The sequence below is a fragment of the Beta vulgaris genome, chromosome 5, assembly GCF_026745355.1.
Source record: "Beta vulgaris subsp. vulgaris cultivar EL10 chromosome 5, EL10.2, whole genome shotgun sequence".
NCBI lineage: Eukaryota > Viridiplantae > Streptophyta > Magnoliopsida > Caryophyllales > Amaranthaceae > Beta > Beta vulgaris.
This window is the reverse complement of record NC_079206.1, coordinates 27,760,586-27,771,478: the sequence shown is the minus strand read 5'-3', so window position 1 is coordinate 27,771,478 and position 10,893 is coordinate 27,760,586.

Sequence of the window (10,893 nt, the reverse complement as noted above, 5' to 3'; positions counted from 1 at the left end):
AGGGGGCGGGAGACACATGACTAGATGGCGAGGTAGGGGAAGGAGACTCGGGGAGAGTCTCGCGGGCAGCAGCGGCCGTGGCTGAGCCAGCGCGCGCTAGGGAGCCAGCAGTGTCGCTAGGCTGGGCAGGCTGAAATGCTGGGCCAGCGAGTGCTGGCGATCCAGCGGGCGTGACAGGCGAGCGGGGTGGGAGAGGTTGGGCGCCAGCTACCGAGGGATAGCCAGTGCGCCCAGCAGAGCTGGGCGTGGGGATGTCGCTGTGCGCATCTAGCGCTGAGATGGCAGCGCGCCCATCAGACGATGAGACACGAGGGGAGGGGAAAGGGCCAGCCGACGTAGGTCGAGCAAGAGAGGAGGTGTGCGACTCGAAAGGCAGACAAGGAACATTTGTTGGGGACCAGTCATGAGTCAGGACCATGGGAGAGGTCTAAGGCACAAAAGATGCTTGTCCAACCAACTGACGATACAGAAACTTATGTTCATGAAAAAGAACATGACGACTAGTGAACACTTTCTGGGTAGTAGGATCAAAACAACGATACGCTTTATATTCCAATGCATGTCCAATAAAAACACAGGTTTTAGACTTAGGTTTCAGTTTGTGATTTTTAGAGTTCAGAAACAAAGGAAAGCATTCACATCCAAAAGTTTTCAAAAATTGATAGGAGGGGGGACGATGAAATATTTTTTCAAAAGGAGAAATACCCCCTAAAACCGAGCTGGGTAATCTATTGATAGTGTAAGTGGCAGTATATGATGCATCAACCCAAAATTCTGCAGGAAAATCAGAATGAATAATCATAGTACGAGCCATTTCAATGATATGGCGATGTTTGCGTTCTGCAACACCGTTTTAAGCTGGATTATAAGGACAAGATTTTTGAAAAATAATACCATTGTTAGAAAAATGTTGAAGAAGAGGAGAATTGTCAAATTCTCTTCCTCCATCACTTTGAAATATTTTAATTTTGCAATTAAAAAGGTTTTCAACCATCTTTTGAAACATAAGGAATTTAGAATAAGCTTTCGATTTTTGACGTAAAGGGTAAATCCGTGAATAGCGCGAAAAATCATCAAAAAACACAACATAATAGGGAAATAATTGATTCGACAAAATAGGAGATCGCCAAAGATCACTGTGAATTTTATATAATGGATATGTAGAAATATGTTCAACTGAATCAAAAGGTAAACGATGAATTTTTCCTAGCTTACATCCAACACAATCATCATGAAACTTAGAGGTACATGTGATATATTTATTTGAACATAAAGTTCCTAAAATGCTAGAAGATGTATGACCTAGACGAGCATGCCAAACGTCACCCGACTCCTTAATGGCTAGGAAAGCAGGAACTGAAGGCTCGGGAGGGACAATGCTGGGCTGAAGAGGGTAGACACCTTGCTTACTGGTTCCCTGAAGCAGAACCTCCCCCGTTATCTGGTCCTTAACATAAACAAATTTTTATCAAAACTCACAACACAATCATTTTCATGACACAACTTGTTAACCGATAATAAATTATGTTTTAAGTTAGGAACATGACAGACAGATGACAACTAGAGGGGACAACTTGCAGTTTTCAAGGTTAAATTTCCATTACTTTTAATAGGGAGTAAGGTACCATTACCAACTACAACATAACTAGACCCAGTATAAGGAGTTTTAGTACAAAACTTACCATCCTAAGGGGTCATGTGAGATGCCGCTCCCGAATCCGGGTACCAGACTGTATCATTAGCTTCGCCACCAACAGACAGTGCAACTAAGGCTCGAGTGACACTTTCAGAGGAAGAGGGAGCAAAGCTGGAATTGAAACGTTGAGGACAATAGGCAACTTAATGACCTGGAAACCAACATAAACCACAAGTATCATAAGTAGGGGTAGAGTTTACATTGCTACTTGATGTATTACTCCCTGCAGACGACAAATCATTAGTAATATAATCTAGGAAAGGCATACTATAGGATGAAATGTTAGAATATTTACTCATACCATTGGAGCGTCCCCGATTAGCATTGTTGGTGTTGTTGTGTCCAGAACCACGAGAATTATTATTTCCCCCATTTCCACCAGTATTACCACGACCATTCTGATTATTGTTACCACCAAGATTATTATTACCCCCACAGTTCCTATTAATTCTTCCCTGATTCCTCCCGCCAGAGTTAGACTTGGTGCAGGAACTTGATCCAGAACCAGTAGATTGAACAACAAGTAAGGCATGATGAGAGGAGGAATCCGATCCATCCCTCGAATTTTTCAATCATTGTTCATGAAGGAGCAAATTAGGCCTTAGATCATCGAAACTAATAGGGAATGGATAATGCAACAAGGTAGTAACAATATGATCATATTCAGAATCCCGATCCAGACCAAAAAGTGTATACTAAACTAAATCCTGATTTGACACAAGGCATTGTATAGTAGCAAGAGAATCAGCAATAACCTTTATTTCCCTTAAATAACCATCCATTGTTTGGGAATCAGTCGTTTTAATACGAGTTAAACGACCCTTTAATTCTGTTATTTCCCTAGGAACACTACAAGAAGGGGGGGGGGGTGTGAATTGTAGGTGTAGAAATAAACGTAACTTTTTGCGAAATTTAAACTTAAACGAATAAACAAGCTAGAGGAACACAAGGATTTTTACGAGGAAAAACTTCTTGGGCCCAACAAGAAGAAACAACCTCGACCACTAGGGATTTTAAACTCAACTCTTTCACTAATTAGGCCAAACAACTTTGTTACAACCTAATTCTAATCTCGAGCCACACCTTGAGTTCCTAAACTCAAGTTCCTGAGCCACTGTTCCCTTAACAGTAGTTCCTCTCAACTTCACTCGAAGTTTTCTCACTCTTACAAGCTTTACTCAAAGCTTCTCTCTTACAGAACTTCACTCAAAGTTCCCTTACCCCAAAAACCAAAATACAATTGATCGAAATAAGCTTAGTGGAATTAGAGTAAGAAAGCAAAGAACAAATGGCTATTATGAGAGAATGAAGGCACTGACACTTAATTAGTTAAACTCACTTAATTACTTAGTCAGACACTCTGGAACTTATTCAGACTTCAATATTTATAGTGACAACACAAAGAACGTGGGAGTTAAAATCGAGTTCATGTTAAGTCCATTAACCCATGATGTCCTTCCCCTAAGGAACACGTTCTCATCATGTCCCATGATCCCATGATCTCATTTTGAACGTGGATATATTTTAGCCACAACTCCTAAAGATTAGGAGTTTCTTGAGCTTTATCCGAAAATCAGTTTAAATACAAACAGTTTTATTATTAAAATGAATTTTAATCTTTAAGAAAATATTATCTTTTAAATAAACTTTTCATAAAACCGGATAATATTTTCTTATCTTTTTCGAAAAACAAAATCTTTTCTCTTAAAAAGATTTTCTATTTAAAACTGATTTTCATTAAGTAAACTGATTTCCTATTATTTAGGCATGACTTACTCAATTCATTATTGTACCATTATTTTACAGCACGCCTAAGTCTAGTTCCTTTATAAATCAAGTTCCTTTAACAGATTCGTTTAGTGCCACTTAGTTTGTTCCTTAGAAAGGAACAAACTCTCATTCTCAAATAAAACTGCCACTGTTCCTTACCATCCTTACTTTGTTCCTTTACAATGGAACTAGAAAATAAAACGCCTTGCTTTTATTCTTCTTGATCCAATGCTTGCTCCAGTATCAACTTATAGAAACTTCTTTACTTAGCCTTTGAAATCCTCTCTTGACTTCTTCCTTGACTTCGTATTCTCCTAGTTCCTTTCATTGATACCTTAAAAATCATACACTTAAATAATCATTAGTTCACTACTTAGTTTGCATCTTTGTTTCTTTGTCATCATCAAAACTAGGGTTCAACAATTTCCCCCTTTTTGATGATGACAACAAAGGTACAAACTAAGGCAATAACAAATAATATAAGTGAATGAAGACGATAAAACAATAAAGAAGAAAATGAAAAATAAAACACAATTAAGTAAGTTACTTAATGTTTGAATTTTGATTTTTCATTTACCTTAACCTATTTTTATTTTTTTATTTTTAATTTTTAATATTTTTTTAAATTTTTCAGATTATATATCAGTTTGTTCCTTAAAACTTTCCCCCTTTGTCATCCTCAAAAAGAATAGACTCTGCGTGTATTGATGCATTGGTTTAACACCTTAAGACCATATGCAAGCACCATTGTTGGTTAAGTTAGAATTTCAAAGAGTAAACTTGCTCAAACATCAATCACATAATACTAGCCATTCCAAGGAAGAAATTATGCATAAATAGTCACAAACACAGACATAATAGCAAAAGTCATTGTTTATATATAGCACTTGTTCAAAACAAAAACAAAGAAAGGAAAAGAAAAGGACTAAACAAAAGTCTTGTTCCTTGAAAAGGAAACAGGAACAAAAAACTAAGAAAGGGAAGGGGAATGGTGTTCCTCTACAATCTCTTCTTCAACCACATCCTCCAGCTTCTTCATTACCTCCCCATGATTGTGTCCAACTGTTCCTTCAACTCCTCCAAGGCTAGGGCCATAGTATCCATCTTCTTTTGTTGCGCAATCACCGTATCACTTAGAATCTTCATAAGACTTAGCATTTGTCAGTTTTAGCATCCAAAGTCCAGTGTAGGTGATTATAGAATTTTATCATATGTTGTGCCGGAAGACAAACATCATTAACCCAGCTACATTCATTCGAAGAAACTTGTTCCTTACCCTTGGAACCAGAGGCAGAATAGGGTTTTGTGGAGGAACTGGAGAGGTTGGTTGAAGGATCATCAGTTCCGGGAGTGGAAACAGATGGAGAAGGGTTGTAAATGGGAGGAAGAAATGGTGGTGTTGGTGGAAGAGTTGTGGAGGTGGAAGCAAAAGGGTTAGGTCCTGTTATTTCATCCTTAATCTGCTCAAAACTGGAAGGAACAAAAAGGATGAGGGAGAAATGGAGGTTGTTTTGTGAAAGGAACAGAGAGTTTGGTGATGTTGGTGGAGTGGGTTCCTTGAGAGTGAGTGTTCCTGTTCCTCCGCATAGAAAGGACTAAAGGGGAGTCCTTGTTGAAGGAACAGAAACAGAATGAGCAATTTTCAAACGATTGCTCTTCCTCACTCTCTAGGAACAGGAGGGTAGGCTTTTTGGCTATGTGTTTGCGCCTCTTTGGTTTAGGTTCCTCCGGCTTAGGAATGTTCCTCCAAATAACATCATCATCTTGTTCCTCAATTTCAACCTTAGCATTTTCCTTTGCTTGAGGAACTAGGAGCTATTCTCCCTTGAATGAGTACTCCTTCTTGGACAGAAAGATCCAAGTCCATTAAGAGTCTTCTCATTCAAGATGTTCCCTTGTTTGACTCCTAAGTAGGCCATCCGTAGTCTCACTTCAAAGTGATGAAGGAGAGATGTAATCAAGGCTCCATACCAATAACACAGTGATTCTCAATACAGTGGTAAGATGTTGGATAAAGAGAGAAGGAATTGATTTGAATGTGGTGGTCTAGGCATAACATATAACACATGTCATCATTCCTCTTTTCAGTGCAAGGAATGAGTGCCCTCCATACAAGTTGACAAAATTTGTGAAGAGGAGAGAGTAGGTTATGATTTATTTGTTTGACCAGCAGTTCCTCCAAAAATTCACAATTTTGTCCTGAGGAAAATTCGGAAAAGAAACAGTTCCTTTCCGTTTAAAATATAAATCGTTCCTTTGCAAGGAACTTCCCAAACTTTCCCAATGTGGCTTGATTAAACTTAATTTTCTTTCCCTAACCTCAGTTGTGCAAAGTCCATCACATTGTAAAATTCGCAAAATTCATCCATTGCTAAAGGAACAAGTGCATTGTTAAAGCGAATTCAAAAAGAATTCCATCCTGTTCCTTTAGAATGGTGTTAATTCATGAAATTCTACTTTATTTGCCCATTCTAGATCTACACAAAAACCCAATACATACCTAGATTCGCTTCTTCAACCCGTTTCTTGGAAGAAGAAGAACAGTTCCTTTGGAAGGAACAGGCGTGACATTCTTCTTCCCCCTGAGTTTGTTCCGGGGTTTCTTCTTCATCATCTTCCCCAATTAATTTTCTTCTCGCATGCTCCTTCTTGGAGATTCTAATTGTTGTTCATTTATGGGGTTTCTTGATTTGGTCGATTTCAAGGGTTTTGGTAGGAGAAGGAGAATTTTCCATTTTTGAGGAGTTGGATTTTTGATTGGAAAAGGAGAGTTGCGTGAGGTTCTTGCCATGTTTGAGTAGAGTTGTGGTTTTTATGGATTGTGAAGAGGTGTGAAGAGTTTTCAGCAGTGGCAAAGATGAAAGGTTGGAGGAACACGGTTTCTTAAATGATGAATTAAAGAGGGAGTTGCATGTAAGAGTGTCTTTGACATGCGGGAAAAAAATGAAACAATTAAAAAGAAAAAGAAAAAGAAAACAAAAGGATGATAAATGAGAATCAAGATTTAATTAAATCTGATTCCTTATTTTGGGATTTTTGATTTTTGATTTTTATGAGTTTTAATTTTTGGAAAGAAAATAAATGCTAAGGAACTTGTGCTATAGGAACAACTAATGCTACATATCAATATTCCTTCATATCATGCATGTTTCTTACCTTAGGAACAGTAAGGGAGTATTATGTGACATTTGTGAGTTGTTTAATTCCTTTGAATTCATGTTTATGTTTTGTAACATTCCAATTTGCAATGGTCTTAGGCAATTAAACACAATTATTTTTAGCACACAAAGTCACTCAAATTGATTCAAACATGGGGGAATGACATAGGAACAATCACTTAATTTTTATTAACCCTAACTCAAGCCTTAATTTTTCATATCTATCTCTTTGCAAAGGCTTAGTTAGTATATCAGCAATCTGATTCTCAGTTTGACAAAACTCAAGTTTAATCAAACCTTTTTCAACATTTTCTCTTAAAAAGTGATGTCTGATATGTATATGTTTAACTCTAGAATGATGCACTGGATCTTTAGAAATACTAATAGCACTAGTATTATCACAATAAATAGGAACACAATCAAAGTTTATTCCATAGTCACTAAGTTGTTGTTTTATCCAAAGCATTTGAGAGCAACATGCAGCAGTGCTACATATTCTGCTTCAGCAGTGGATAAAGCAACTGTGTTTTGTTTCTTGGTACTCCAAGAAACTAAACTATGACTAAGGAATTGTGCCATACCTGAGGTGCTTTTCCTATTTACAAGATCTCCAGCATAATCTGCATCTGCATATCCTTTTAGCTCAAATGTATCACTTCTTGGATAGTAGAGTCCAAGATCATCTGTTCCTTTAAGATATCTAAGAATTCTCTTCACAGCAGTAAGGTGAGACTCTTTTGGATTTGCTTGAAATCTAGCACACAAACCAACACTGAAAGCTATGTCTGGACGACTAGCAGTTAGATACAAAAGTGAACCAATCATTCCTCTATATTTTGTTTGATCAACACTTGTTCCTATGGAGTCTTCATCTAATCTAGTTGAAGTTCCCATAGGAGTGTGATTTATCTTTGAGTTTTCGAGGCCATATTTCTTTAATAGTTCCTTTATGTATTTTTGTTGGTGAACAATTATTCCCTTTTCAGTTTGTTTTGATTTGTAATCCAAGAAAGAAATTTAACTCACCCATCATACTCATTTCAAATTCATTACTCATGAGACTTGAGAATTCTTTGCAAATGTTTCATTAGTAGCTCCGAATATGATGTCATCAACATATATTTGAACAAGCAAAATGTCAGTTCCTTTAGATTTTAGGAACAAGGTTTTATCAACCTTTCCTCTTTTAAAATTGTTTTCTAAAAGGAACTTTGATAATCTCTCATACCATGATCTAGGTGCTTGTTTTAACCCATAAAGAGCTTTATCAAGCTTGTAGACATGATTTGGGAGATTATTATTTTCAAAGCCTGGGGGTTGTTCAACATATACATCTTCATTTAGATAGCCATTTAGAAATGCACACTTAACATCCATTTGATATAGTTTAAATCCCATGTAAGCAGCAAATGCAATTAAAATTCTAATGGCTTCTAATCTAGCTACAGGAGCAAAGGTTTCTTCATAATCTATTCCTTCTTGTTGATTATAACCTTTTACTACAAGTCTAGCTTTGTTCCTGACAATGGTTCCATATTCATCTAGTTTGTTTCTAAACACCCACTTTAAGCCAATTACTTTTTGTTGTTTAGATGAGGGAACTAGATGCCATACCTTGTTTCTTTCAAACTCATTTAATTCAGCTTGCTAGTAGTAATCCAATCAGAGTCAGTTAAGGCTTCTTCATGATTTCTTGGTTCCATCATTGATAGGAACGCATGAAATGCACAAAAGTTCCTTAACTGAGATCTAGTTTGCGTACCTTTGGATATGTCGCTGATTATGAGTTCCATTGGATGTGACTTTTGTTGTCTCCAAGGTTTTGGTTGAAACTCTCTTATAGGAACATGTTGTTCCTCATGAGTTCCTTGAGTAGATGAGGAACTCTGATCAGTTGTTCCTCTGTTAGCCTCGGTGGACTCTGTTCCTTCATTTTGAGGAACAGAAACATCTTCTCCTCCTAGAGGAACAGGAACTCATGATGTTATTTTTAAATTCCTCGTTCCTTTCCTCTTTCACTTCTTCTTCTTCTTGTGAATCTGCATTTTTCTCACTTGGTTGTACCAACCCAATCTCATAGTCATCAACCTGTATGCTTGGATTGTATTTGTCAGATTCATCAAAGATTACGTGAATGCTTTCTTCAACACACATAGTTTTCTTGTTATATACTCTATAAGCTTTACTATGTGAAGAGTATCCTAAAAATATTGCTTCATCACTCCTTGCATCAAATTTTCCAAGATTATCTTTTCCATTATTATGCACATAACACTTGCAGCCAAATGTTCTAAAATAGGTGATATTTGGTTTCTTTCCAAAATAAAGTTCATAAGGAGTTTTATTAATGATAGGTCTCATCATGGCACGATTAATTATGTGACAAGCAGTATTAACAGCTTCAGCCCAAAAGTTCCTTGGAAGCTCACTAGCAATTAACATGGTTCTAGACATTTCCTCCAAAGTTCTATTTTTCCTTTCTACAACACCATTTTGTTGTGGTGTTCTAGGGGCAGAAAAATTATGATCTAGGCCATTATCTCTGCTTAAGTCATCAAATTTATAATTTCGAATTCTTTGCCATGATCTGATCTAATGTGCATTATTTTATGACCACTCAAGTTTGAACTCTTTTAGCAAAGACAAGGAACTCATCATAAGTTTCATCTTTACTAGAGAGAAAAATAACCCAAGTATACCTAGAGTAGTCATCTACAATACAAGTACATACCTCTTTCCACTTCTGCTTTGAATTCTCATGGGTCCACATAAGTCCATATGAATTAATTCTAATGGTTTAGTGGTACTTACAATCGTTTTAGATTTGAAAGAGGATCTTACTTGCTTACCTCGTGCACATGCATCACAAACTTGATCAATATGAAATTTTATGGATGGTAATCCTAAAACAAGATCTTTTGATCTAAGTTTCTCAAGTAATGAAAAGCTAGCATGTCCTAGACGCTTGTGCCAAAGAAGTGAATCATCTTCAATAACACTAAGACAAGTTAAATTGATTTGAGGAACAAGGTCAAGATCCACAATGTATGTGTTCCCTTTCCTTGTTCCTTCCAAGATAACCTTCTTAGTTTTAATGTTGATGATCAAGCATTTTTCTTTATCAAATTTTACAGTATTTCCCTTGTCACAGAATTGAGAAATACTTAATAATTATGTTTTAGACCTTCAACTAAAAATACATTTTCAATGGAGTGTAGTGGTGACTTACCAACCTTACCCATGGCAACTATGTTACCTTTCTTATTGTCACCAAATGTTACACTTCCACCTTCATAGGTTGTGAGTGAGAGAAACTTAGTTTTGTCTCCTGTCATGTGCTTGGAACAACCACTATCGAGATACCATGTGTTGTTCCCCCTCACTCCAACCTGCAAAAATCAACTAGTTGTTAGTTGTAGGAACCCCATCTTTCGTGGGTTCCTGTTCTTGACTAGGATTTGTTTTGACAACCCATTTTTTCTTACTTATTTTCACATTTTTGCCAATCATCTCAGATTTTAGTTGATAATGATTTATGTAATGACCTACCTTTCGACAATACATACAAAATTTATCACTAGGTAGATCAACATATTTTTTTGTCTTGTTCCTTTTCTTGTAGTTTTCAAAACCAAGACCTTCTTTCCTTTTGGTCTGTGGTTTCTCAATCCACTTAGGAACTCCAGATTTTGCCTCTGTTCCTTGCGACAACCAGTTCCTTTTTAAGACTACAGATCTGTTCCTTTAAAACATTTTTCTCTTTATTCAAATTTTCAATCTCAGATCTGTATCCTTTCAAAGGAGTTGATCTTATATCAAAGGAACTCAGAACAGGGACAAACTCCTTCAAGTGTGAAATCTCTAAATTAATTAGATAATTTTCATTTTTCAAACTTTCATAACATTCTTTGATTTTTAAGTTTTTATCAAATAAATCAAAGAATCTTGTTTCAACATCTGTTCTCATTTTTTGAAGCCATTCTATGTGTTCCTTGCAGACCTTTAGGCTTGTTCCGTTTGTTTACGTTTTTCACGTTCATCTCTACATTCAAGAATTGCATCATAAAGAAGATCATATATTTCAGGCCTAGTTTTACAATCTAAGTCTGACTCAAGACCATGTTGACTTACCTCAACTTTTTCTTCATCTTCTTTTTCTCAGTGTTTGCCATGAGGCAAAGGTTTGTTGTTTCTTCAGTTGGTTGTTCCTCTTCTTCTTCCGTCTCTGAATCTCCCCAAGCAGCTATCATAGCTTTGCGCACATTTCCT